Source organism: Aquila chrysaetos, chromosome 19 (genome assembly GCF_900496995.4).
Source record: "Aquila chrysaetos chrysaetos chromosome 19, bAquChr1.4, whole genome shotgun sequence".
In the NCBI taxonomy this organism is placed as follows: Eukaryota; Metazoa; Chordata; class Aves; order Accipitriformes; family Accipitridae; genus Aquila; species Aquila chrysaetos.
Genome location: NC_044022.1, coordinates 17,266,073 through 17,278,282, shown reverse-complemented (window position 1 = coordinate 17,278,282; position 12,210 = coordinate 17,266,073). Strand labels below are relative to the sequence as shown.

The 12,210-nt window shown below is 39.5% G+C and overlaps 1 protein-coding gene across 10 annotated transcripts in view; it reads left to right on the top strand.

Moving 5' to 3' along the window:
- Window positions 1-12,210, top strand: part of FAT3 (FAT atypical cadherin 3) — a 422,077-nt gene that overhangs the window by 270,249 nt on the left and 139,618 nt on the right. The window lies entirely within an intron of this gene.

The following is a 12,210-nucleotide window of genomic DNA, read 5'->3' as shown; positions in this document are numbered from 1 at the left end:
GGAAGGAATAGAGGAGTAGCTTTGATTGCTCCTTGGGCTCACAGTTCTGCCATGCAGGTCTGGGAGGACCTCAGAGCCCCATCTGTGTGACTGGGAGAGAAACACAGGTGAGGCCTGGATCAAGTCACACACATCCCTCTTTCATCTAGGTGAACATCATTATCTGGGGCCTTCAGAGGGTGAAGAAGTGGAATAGGAGGACTTGTGCACTAACCAAAAGTTGAAAGGAGAAGGTAGAAAGTATAAAGGAGAAGAAGTGTATAAGCAGTGATGGAGGAAAACATCGGGGCTGTGCTTCAGGCAGCAGAAAGGAAAAAGCAAGTGGTGGTTATCCCTACAGCTGCAGTACTTCCAGCAGCAGCTTGTCACAGCCTCTGGATGCATCTTCTATTCCAAAAGCACTCCTTGTAGTAGCACCACTCCATCCTCATTCATTAGGTGATGGCTGGCCCTTGCTCCTCTGTCATTAGCCCCCCCGGTGGCAAAGGCTTGCTAAACATGCCCTGCTCTCAGTCGCCTCTTCTCCTCTGCTGGGATCGATGCCCGTTCACATCTTCCCCCAGTGCACATCTCCTCATTCCTCTGTCCCCTCTATACTCTCAGCCCAGTCCCTTCAGGTTCTTCCCCAGTCACTCTGGGAGTAATAAATAAATCAGTGTCATTGTTTAAAAGCAGCCCGCAGGGACGGTGCTTGGGATGCTGCTGAGACCCCCAGCTGAGCAACTGAACGGGGGTCTGCTTGCCTTTCCTGCACCCCATCTGCCTGCCTACATGGGAAGGGCTCAGCCCGAGGATCCCACCTCTCACTTGGTGTCAAAGCAAGAGACAGCTCCTTGCAAATAATTGATTCTGCTCCTCTTCCTCAGCTGAAGATTTACTGGTACCCAGGACCCACTCTTGCCTCTCCACTCTGACAGCTGTTCGGTAAGGCTGAGGGACTGGACTAGCTTTGCAGAGAAAAGCAGCTACTGCTCATGTTCTAGTTTTACTGTGCATTTTTGCTATTTGTTATGTCAGAGCTAATACTATATTTTACCCATTGATAACAATTTAAATAAAACCCTGTGCAGAGAAGTGAAAAAAAGAAAGCAGAAAACCCTGGAAAGCAAAGGAATTCATTTCAGTCTTTGAAGAAATTATTTTCTTTACTTACTTAACAATAAATTTTGGAAAATGCTTAGTGCTGTTATGGCTGAGCTTTATGAGATTGTTAGTTAATAATAGTATCTTACTCTTACACAAGTCATTTTTTCCTTTATAGATCACAAGGCACTTTACAAAGAAAGATATCAATTATCCCGGTTTTATGGGAGGGGAAACTGAAGCACAGAGACATAAAATGTCTCATGTAAGGTTACAGACCACGATAGAGGGTGAGCTGGAAACCCAGCAGAGTTGTCTCAGTACGGTTTCTTAGGCAGGAGACCACCTTGGGAAGGTCAGCGGATCTTGACAGTGCTGAGGTCTATCTGTGACTTGCATGTCGTGAAACAAGGCCATATATCTTTTCTATGAGGCTTCTTTCCACAGCTCTGCATTCTGCCTCTGGATCAGGAAGGTCACCTCGCCGATGAATCATATTTTTATTAGAGATGAAGATGAGATTGACTTGACCTGGGGAATCTGCAGTTAGCACAACGCACAGCTCTCCCAGCGCTGTGGCTTTGCTAAGCTGGAGACAATTGCTAGTAATGAGGGATCAATGCCTTTCTTTTGAGCGCAGTTGGGAGAAAAGCTGGGGTTGTTTTTCTATTGTTAAGAACAGTGCTCAGTTGAGGGTGTGTGTGGAAAAATGCAAAATCACTTCTCTTTAGAAGGTAATGAGGGCGTCTAGATTAGGAGGAAAAACCGACAGCTGTGCCCTGCACACCCTCCACACCTCCTCCACAATTGAGAAGGGCAAATACCAGGACTTCATCATGCTGTGACCTACACATATGTTATACAAAAGCATACATTGAAGACATTTTTTTATTATTATTTTTTCCTTCATCATAATATGCCAGGGAAAGAGATCGAACAATAATTCATGATGTATTCAGGCCCAAGATGCAGAGTATTTGCATAGCCCCTTTCCACTGAAAGTGGCACCACCTACCCCCGCCGCGGATGTTATATAAGTCTTCTTTCTTGCAAACAGTGAAATTAATTAGCATAAATTATAACCAGAGTCTAGTTAGGCTAGTCGTTGCTTTTGCAGAATTATGAGGCCTTTGTGCACAAAAAAATTAAAGAAAATTGTATAATGATTATGTGTGCTGGTTACTAAGCTAGCCACCAGTTATATATATTTATAGCTATTCCTGCCAGTAATAATTATATGCTAATTATAACCCAAATAGAATTCTGTAATTTCTGCCTGAAAATGAAAGCGATGCAGGGGGATGTTAAGATCTGTGCTGAGGCATCATATTAGCAATTAGGTTTTTAGGCAGTACTGCACTTTTTAAGGGAAGAAAACAAAAGAAGATATGAATACTACTTCTATTCTTACGTATTCATTTGAGCCTAAATAAAGGATTTGAACCTGAAAACCTTCTTATCCCACAAACTGTGAACTTCCATGTGAAGTGTTTTAGGAGAGCGAAGCCCCTGCGTGACAGTCCCTCAAAGGCATTTGCTCAGTTGTTTCAGAGCATCAGAGCCGTAAGAGATGACTCAGGCTCCAATGACACCGCAGAGAAATTGCCCATCAGTTCTGCTAAAGGAGCCAGTGCAGCTTGGGCACTTTGAGTATTATCAGTCTTTTCATTTAAAAATTGCAGCTGTGGATTGCAGACTCTGTGTGTTTGATGGTGGCTCTACCACCCTGTCCCTGAGGGATCATTTTTGAGGGTAGGCTTTTTGGGGTTGCAGTTTGAGCAGTAGCTTCATTCCTCCTGAGTTCAGGCACTTCACTGAGATGCTTGAAGCTATTTATGGTCCAAAGCGACCACAGTCAGGTGGTGACTGTGGTTTAATACAGGCAGGTTTGCAGACTTCGTCCTGCTGTCCACAGCTATTTGGGATTTGGCTTCTTCCTGGCCAAACTCAACTCACTGCCATCACTCTTTTAGCAAGTAAGAATAACTATGATACTCTCCACTCCAGCAATGTGAAAGAACTGGCACCTTAAATTGAACTCCTGTAGCAAGTAACTATTGAGGGGTATTATCAAATCTGGGATTTGAACCATACGATTGGGAGATAACAAATAAAGTGTCAGTGGTAAAGAGAAGGAAGACAGGGTGAAGAAATAAGCCTTGCAGTCACAGAACTACTTGCCTGACCTCTGTCACCTGCAAGGCTTTCGAACGTATTTGGAAGGACAGTATAATTAAAAACGTGGAAATAAATAGAAAATGGGATAAAAGTGCTCATGGGTTTACCAGAAGTAAATCGTATCAGCCTATCTTGATGTCATTGATAAGATGAAGGATGTTCTAAGGAATGCTCTGTGTGTCGTCTACATGGACTTCAGTAATGCATTTGATATGGTTGCACTGCAGAATTTATGAGGTACGAGGACATGGAAATTAATAGTCGAATTGATATGTGCATATGGGTCTGGCTAAAGAGGAAATAAAAATGATGAGTCTTGAAAGAGGAATTTGCATGCTGAAGGGCACACATTGACAGATTATTTCAAGTATTGGCCAGACAAATGACCTTGTTTGGTGGTTTTTTCAATGATGCTGGCTTCAAAAGTGGGAGTTTGCTCTCATCCAGAGATAGCAGGCATCATCCAAACAAGAGAGGTTGGGGAAAAAAAAAAGAAAGAAAGGATCCCTGGGAGTCTGAAGAGTAGAAATTCCTTAGCGGAGTAAATGAAACGGTGCATTTGAGGACTAATAACAAGATTGCCACTCTCTGCTAGATGTACATCCACTGGAGGCAGTAGTTAGGCTGCTTTAGCGGGGACAGGTAGACATTAGCTGGAGGGCAGTGTTCAGCCTCCATCCCTCAGGCTTAGGAGGGATGAGGGCTGGAACTGCAATGCAAGAAGGGCAATGGCAAATTCATTAGGTGAAAGGAAACCAAAAGAGCTTGGCTTGTTTAGTTGACCAAAAAGAAGGTGCAAGTTGCTCATAAATGCAGTCTGTCTAGAAATCAGGGCTTTCAACCATACGGTCATGTTCCCAAGTAGCCTTCCAGGAGGAATACAGGGAACAGAAAACCTGGCCGCTTTTAAAATGGAGAGGAATATTTAGAAGAGTGGTGGCTTTGCCTGCAGTTGCTGAGGACTGTGCTGGCTGAGTTTTGAAGGGATGAAAGGGAGTCCCTCTGAGTCCCCTGTTCCACCAGGCTGAACAGACTGGCACACCATATTGTCATTTTAAACAGATTCTAGGAACAAAAAAAGCCAGAATCTGCCTTTAAAGGAAAGCATAATCCAAATTCTTCATTGAAGTAAATGTTTGCTGTGCATTTTGTGCAGAGTTTTGGTATTTTCAGCAATAAGCTGAGGGAACTCAAACGAGAGACAGAAGGGACAACCAAAGAGGAATAAAAAGGTTTTGCTTCAGCTTCTCCTTTTTTTTTTCTTTTTTTTTTTTTTTCAGACATAACCACACATTAGAAAATGTAACTCTTTTTAAAAGCAATCATTTTTTATACCTAGCTTGTTTCAAAGAGGTCATTTCACTCTCATTGTCACCTCAGGAAAAACAATAAGGCAGCAGTCCTCCACGTAATTGCACAGGCTCGCCTGGTGAGTTCTCTTTCTTGTTCAATGAAGTATCATTCATTTAGATCAGAATACAGTCTTTCTAAATTAGAGGTTTACATGTGTAATTATATAAAATGATATGTTTGTTTACATCTCCAAGTAAAATGTACAACATTTTCCATCATTTATCTTTGAAATTCAATTTCATTTTGTCGATCCCTAATTTATTGCAGGAGATGAATGTGCTGTTAGAGTGTTTACAACGCCTCTCACTGCCTGTGGGTAATAAAATTACCCTGGTTATTGCTATTCATTTTGACATTTCTGTGGTTAGGAATACACAATAGTTTTACTTTCCTGAATATATGGTGGAAATCCTAATGCTATTTATTGTGGCTGTCCCTTTTTTTTTCCAGCTAAGGTCCTAAATTTACTTTCAAAGAGTAGCAGGACAGTTGACAGCTGATAGCTATATTTCTCAACAGATGTGTACTCTTTTCTGTGTTCAGTATGTGTAGGGAAAGGCTGCGTTCATACTTTTTTGTGTACTGTTAATAAATATTTGAGATTGCTAGTAAACTCATCAGTAAACTCATACATTCCCATATGAATTTCAGCAAATTCAGCCTAGGGACTCTGTTGAATGAGCAGTGAGTATAACCAGTCACTGAATTTATGGAACATTTTTGGAAAAGCAGTGTTTGTTTTACTTATTCCTTTTGTCTGTTTAACTTGTTGGGTTAAAAGGCCCATATTTTCAGCAAACAGTCCCAAGGCATTTTTCTCCCCAAGCAGAGCTTTCAAGGCTAACTCTACAGAACGTTTCCTTTGATATCCTCCTGTGGTTTTCTTTCTGTATCCTTGTTCCTTACAGTATTTGAGAAAGGCAGATTGGGAACCGCATCTGCTTTGGACTGTGATGAGATAGCATCAGTGTTGCAGGATGTTCAGAGCATCTTGCAGGGCACAAGAACTCTGCAGAGAAAGCTCTCTGATTTTATATTCTTGTTTCCACTTCAAATTTGTTTTCTTTGAAGATGAGGATCGGTATCTTAATGAGGAGAAAGTTTCCTCCAGCAACTACAGCCTAGAAAGCTTTGAGACGAGACCTCGGCTAATCCATCCAGACCATCTCTGTGTGGGTGTGATGTATAAGCCCTGACATATATGGTCCTGTGCTGCCCGGCTGTCCTGGTCAAAGACCCTAATGCTGGGAGTGGAAAGGATGTAAAGCATGTACTGCTGTGACTTGCAGCCAGGCAGTATATTCTGAGGTTTCAGTCAAACCCTGCATAATAACCTGACGTCCCTAGTCATACTTCTAACCCACCCTGCGCTTGTATTTTTTTAATGAAAATCTTTTTATGAATATGCATAGTAGGAAAAAAAAAGGTGATTCAATAATGGACAGTAAACCATGCAGTAAATTGTACCCTGTTAGTCTTTTGCTGGGGAAGGGGAAGACGTTGCTTTCCTACTCAACTTCCTAACTCTGTGAAGATAGTCTCCCTTCAGCTTAAAACAGAAGAACGTGTTGGGGTTCTTGTACTTTAGCCTGCTTGTTACCTGTCATATACTCTTTTCATATTTCATCTAAACAAAGTTTGGAAATGAGAAATTAATAAAAGAGTCTTTAAAATTTCATTTTTAAAAAATTTAGTCTTTATACCATAAAATTTGCAACACTTCCGGAGACAGCAGTAAAATACATATGTCTCTCCATACCAGATTCTGTTATCTTTTAAGGAAACAGCTCAGGTAAGGTTATCCATCCACAGGTTGAATGAAAATAATTTAATTTCATAAGGAGAAGGCTATTGAACTCTCCTTGGCTTCATAGCCATATTAGGGAAATTCAATCTGTGTTAGAAAATAGCCTGTGGCAAAGTGATTTTTGGTCCCTCAGTGCCATAGTATTGAAAAATATGTGAAATTCTCCTAAGCCAAAGGTCAGTTTAGTTCACTATATCACACCTACAGCCGTGGGCTGATCTGGATGCATAGAGAATAAGCATCAGAAGAAGCAAACCCACAGTAATGTTTCCTTCTGTGTACTACCGTTCAAACTATCCAGTGCTTAGAGATTTCCTGTGCCATAGCCTTCGCATTTAACAGCCCTTGGTGAATTTTTCTTCTGCGGCTCTCTAAGTCTATGAATTAATTTGTTTCTAACACAAATATTTTAAACAATGCATATATACAGAAAGAATGAACGTCAGTAAACCTCAGAGCTAAATATACCTCTGTAAATATGTGTATTTTAGGATAATTTTTAACATTCACCTCAACGGGTATATGTAAAATGTCACACACATATATATACATAGTCAAATATTTGACTGTATGTACAGTATATATGTATGTATTTGTATAGCATGGTCTATCGACTTAAGCACACACAGACACGCAGAGGTTTTATTTGTATGAGGGCCCTTCTGTGAAACGAGAGCTAACTGAAGGCAGAACATGGATTATCCAATTGGAAAATCCTAATTGGCCACTCTAATTAAAGCATTGAAGGCAGAGTTAGCAGGCAGGTTTGCATTTGTCCAGGTGCAATCACCCTTTCTGACTGCAAGAACAGAGGTAGTGAATGCCTTGAGTTTTCCAGAACAGAAAGGGTTAAGAGAACAAAGAAGTGCTTAACTTTTCCAGCATATAAATTAAAGCTTACATGCGTAGTCTACTCTGGCTGACTAGTTGATAATTTATGGAATTTATAAAATAGTGTTGTCCAATAAATACATGATCCTCAGATGACAGTTTGGGCTAGTGCAGGTTTGGCATTATTTCACCCATCTTTGGTTGTCACCTTCACTTTGATCAACATCAAATTCACCTAAGATTTGAAAAGCCACTATTTGCTTTTACTCTGTCTGCATTTCTCAAGATTCTCACCTTGCTTGCATATTATCCCAGGTTTCGTGTCAAGTTAAAAATAAAAATAACCATAAACATAAATATCTCTGTTAGCTTTAGGCCATCCTATAAAATATATTTATATTTCCAGTAGTGTACAAAACAAACTTTGATAAAGATTGGCAAAAATGCCAGAATTCAAATTAAATTTTGGAGCTCTGGTAGGATTACATGGCAGTGTCACAACCTCCTGAGGAAGGAATAATTTGGATATGCAAATGGAAATATAGTTACTGAACTTTCTTGAAATGAGCGATGTTGGCCTCAAATTACATTCGAATACAAATTTGTTTGCCTTGCTTTGTTTATGTTAAATATGTTAATAATTTTCTATGCTTTTTCATGTATTCTTGACTAAAGATAAAAATGCAAAGATTACATTCATTTGAGAAAGATTCTTAGCTAGCATAAATTTACAGAGCTTCTTTGATTGCAGTGGAATTGCACTAGATCGAGCCTATTACCTGCATATTATCAGAGAGCAATGTGTACTTCTGGGTATTCCTCAGATATAGACATTTAGCATAGCCACGTGTTTAAGCATCCAAGCAGAACTACTGTTCAAAAAACTACAATACATCACAAAAGACTCAGTTTGAGACAGAACATTATACCACTTTTGAATAACAAAGCATACCTTAGCTGACACAATAGAACCAACAAGCTGCTGCTTTTTCAGGTTTGCTGGCTTTATTATTAATAAAGATGCAGTTTTCTACAAAAAAATATCATAAAGTATTAGTCATACTGTTGAATTCATAACTATTCCTGATTTGATGTCATCTTCAATCATCTATACACACAGACACACACAGACATGCATGCATCCACACACATACCTGGTATTAATTCTAAGACATCAGACCTATGATCAAGTTACTGTTTGCTAATAAGTTACATTTCCTCATTTGCACTCTAATAACTGCATGCTTCATTCATTGCAAATGTGAAGAAACTCGTGGGTTTTGATCTTCCACTGAACTTTTTTCTTTTTTTCTTTAGCATCTGTGATGTGCTAAAAGCATTATCCCAAGCATCAGTGCTAAGTGTTGCTCAAATGTCTTGATCAAACGTCTGAGCTCTAATAACTGGTGATTTGCTTCTAAGATGATGCATTGGCTGAAAATTGTATAGGCTGATGTATTGGTTAAAGTGTCAAGATTTCTTAGTCTTGGTCCTGTTCTTTCTTGTGTGTCACCATGCCTGCACCTAAGCGGTAAGGCAGGTCTGCCTTGTTGCCCGCCCCAAATCTCTGGTTCTCCCATCCAGAGTATAAGGTGATGGGGTGAAGGATACTGCTATTTCTTCTCCGTCCACATGCTGAGTTTCCTTTTAGAGTGGAATGGTGCAGGAGAGGATGATGATCCTATCCAGTGTACCGTGAGGTGTTGGAAGGATGTTCCCCGGTCGGTGTCAGCTGGGACTTGTTGCTGTGTCCTGCAGTATAATGGGACATGTTGTGCAGGGTGAGCTTACTCACCTTCCAGCACTTCTGAACTCTGTAATGGGAGGAAAACAGTAATTGTTCATTTATTAGGGTGGGAAAAGTACTCCAATACAAAAAGTAACAGGTATTGTAGAAAAGCAAGTTATACAAGAACATATAGTTCTCTCCAAGCTGAAATATTGGGTAAAGCAATGCTTTGGAGTTTCACAAAACAGTTCATTTATATGGCCTGAGGAACAGATGTGCCAGGATGCACAGAGAGATGTTTTAACTCAGAAAGTCAAAGAAAAGTATGAAATGCTGGGAACAGAATCACATAACCTAGCCTGTGAGCTGGTGGTTTTATTGTAAATAACTTTTCTATCGGATCCAGTTTTCCTCTTCACGTTCATGGCTGTTCTTAAAGAATCATCGCAGTTATAAATATCCCCTGCCCTTAGCAGGACCATGATGTTTCCCTGGAAACTTGAGTGAAACCATTTGAGAGGTGTGCTATGACTTTTGAAGCTTGTTAGTGGTTTTGACTATTTTGTGATAAATGCGTGCTATATTTCCCAGCTGGCCTTGGACAGTTGTCCAGATGGCTGTGACTAGAAGAGCTACGGCACATACTGAAGGGGGAAAAAAGAAAGGGTCATTTTTTATTATTGTCCCCTTGTGATTTTATATCATAACCAGAGGTGCAGCCTAACATCATTTCTTTGGGTTTATTTTTCTCTGTGAGTTATTTTCTTTAGATAATGCCTTTACACCATAACAGAGTATGATGATTTAATACAGTTAGAGAAGAACTAAAACTGGGATATATTCTCTTGTGCAAAGCCAAGTTTCTCTCAGTTGCCCCTGTATCTCGAAAATAAACTTCTACATCCTGCTAAATATTACTATGTATCTGTGGCATGGAGTACTCAATACAGGAGGGAGGGACACAGCAAGGTTTTCATAAAACCCATGAAATTAATTTCTTTGAGACTGGAGTGGTGAAGCTGTGGGTACTCTTAGACATAACTGAAATATATTTCCTTTTTTCAGTTTTGATGATTGGTCTTAAACAGAATTCCTTGAAATGCAGTTTTATAATCTGAAAGGACCAGATTAACATCCATACTAATACAGGACCATAATTAAATGAATATTAACATAAAGTAGTTGAGATCTGATTTTGTGTATAGTCAAATTTTAAACAGTAGTGTTGTGTAGTGTGATCTATCCGTGACTTCAGGAATGTATGTGGAAGTGAGCAGCAAGGAGACTGGAATGGGGCCACCATGAGTGTTGGATGGGAGAGTTCCTCAGAGAACAGGAATGGAAACTAGAGACCCCATGACTGCACACACAAATAACCAATTATTTCTGTAGAGTATTGTAACAACCTAATGGCAGTTACATGTAGAGCTGTCTTTAAAGCAAAAACAACTAGTTGTGCTAGCACCATACTTCAGGGTCAGGTCTGCAGAAGTGATGGTGATGGTCTGGTTACCTGCCCTTTAGGACCAGCTGTTAAGTCTGGGTGCTGAATCTGTTAAGATCTGTTATGTTTAAAATATAGGCAGTTCGTTCGCAGAGACTTGGTGTATGTTCATACACCTCTTTTGGAAGGAAATTCAGGTCTGAAGGCAGTCTGACCATTTCTGTAGTCCAAAAAGCTCTATATTGAAAAAGGAAAACAAAAAAAAAAACCCTTTAGTGATAACAGTAGTTTTGTGAGGAGGAGCAGTAGTAGTAGTAGTAGTAGTAGTAGTAGCAGCAGTAGTAGTTGTAGTTTTACCAATGAAAGACAAGTACTATTCATTCTGACAGTTAGTGATACTCGGTTTCAGATGTTAGCTCTTGGTCTTCAAAAGGAATGTGAATTCATCTGCCTGAAGCTTCTTCGTGATGAGGACAGAGACCTTCTATAATTTACAGCTAGACATTTCTTGTTTAAGAAGAAAGTAGGTGGAGTTCATAGTGGAAGATGATATAAAAATGTTCATATTTCTTACTGTGCTTAGGTTGTGCTTGATAAATATCCATAGTGACCATGCATGTGATGAACAGGGATATTTCAAATTTGAAATTTTTACTTTATCAATTTGTTGGGGCTGAACTTCTTTCATAATTAGGAACTTCTTCCCTGTATCTTTGCATTCTCTCTAGACGTGGAGGGGATCTTGTGTGAATGACACCAATTTGTCATCCGTGCTGTCATGTCTGTTTAAACTCATGCAGTGAGTAGATGTCTCCCATATGGTGTAACTGTTTTGAATACTTACAATTGCTCAATGCAGGCAATACCAGTTATGGTTTTTCAGCCTTTTGCCAGCACCAGGTTCTTCCATGTAATTGTAATGATCCACAGTGGTTTCTGTGACCTCCCCTTGGGTGTCACTTCTGTGGTCTAATAGCTCTTGTAACGAGTTTGAAATATTGGAGGCAGAGTGGACTTTCTTGTGTTCATTTCATCCCATTAATTCAAGTAATATTTCCCACCTTTTCACCAAAATAGATAAAGTGATTCCTTCAAGAAGGCAACAGTGTATGAGGAGCTGTAGAAGCTTTCTGAGACTAGACGTGTTATATAGATGTAAGATGTTGCTGATGGTTTTTTTGAAGAACTTAGGAATCCAAACATTGTGGATTTGTGTTTAGATGTTTGGCTGGTCTGATTGAATAAATAAGTATAGTAGGGAGTATTTATTTTCTTGTCTTCCTTGGTAATCTTAGAGATGAGGCACTCTTGAGAATGACTTTGTCCACTGGCATTGTCTCCAAAACCAGCTTTATCTCTAGGAAAAATTGATGCATTTACGCTCGTCAGAATCTATCACAAAACAAGCACATGATGCATTTTCCTATCCAAAGAAATGTTTTGTATTAGGGAAAACTCAAATCTGCCCTTTAAACCTCTAGTGAGAGCAAAATAAAAAACTAAGCTATGTTCATAGAAGATATGCATCACTTTTCTTGAGGGAACTTTGGAAGTGTTTCATTTTCTTTCCTTAGTATAAATCTCACAAGAGGTTAATCATTTGTGAAAGTACATTGCTTTAAAAAAAAAGATATCTTGATCATCCTTATGTAAAAGGGTACTTTATTTTAAAGACTCAATTTAAGCATGGAACAAATTGATGAAATTGTAGTACAAAACCTTTAATGCATTAGAATGATTACATTTGGAAATCATTATGTATACAAGTAGTTATTACAGAAATAA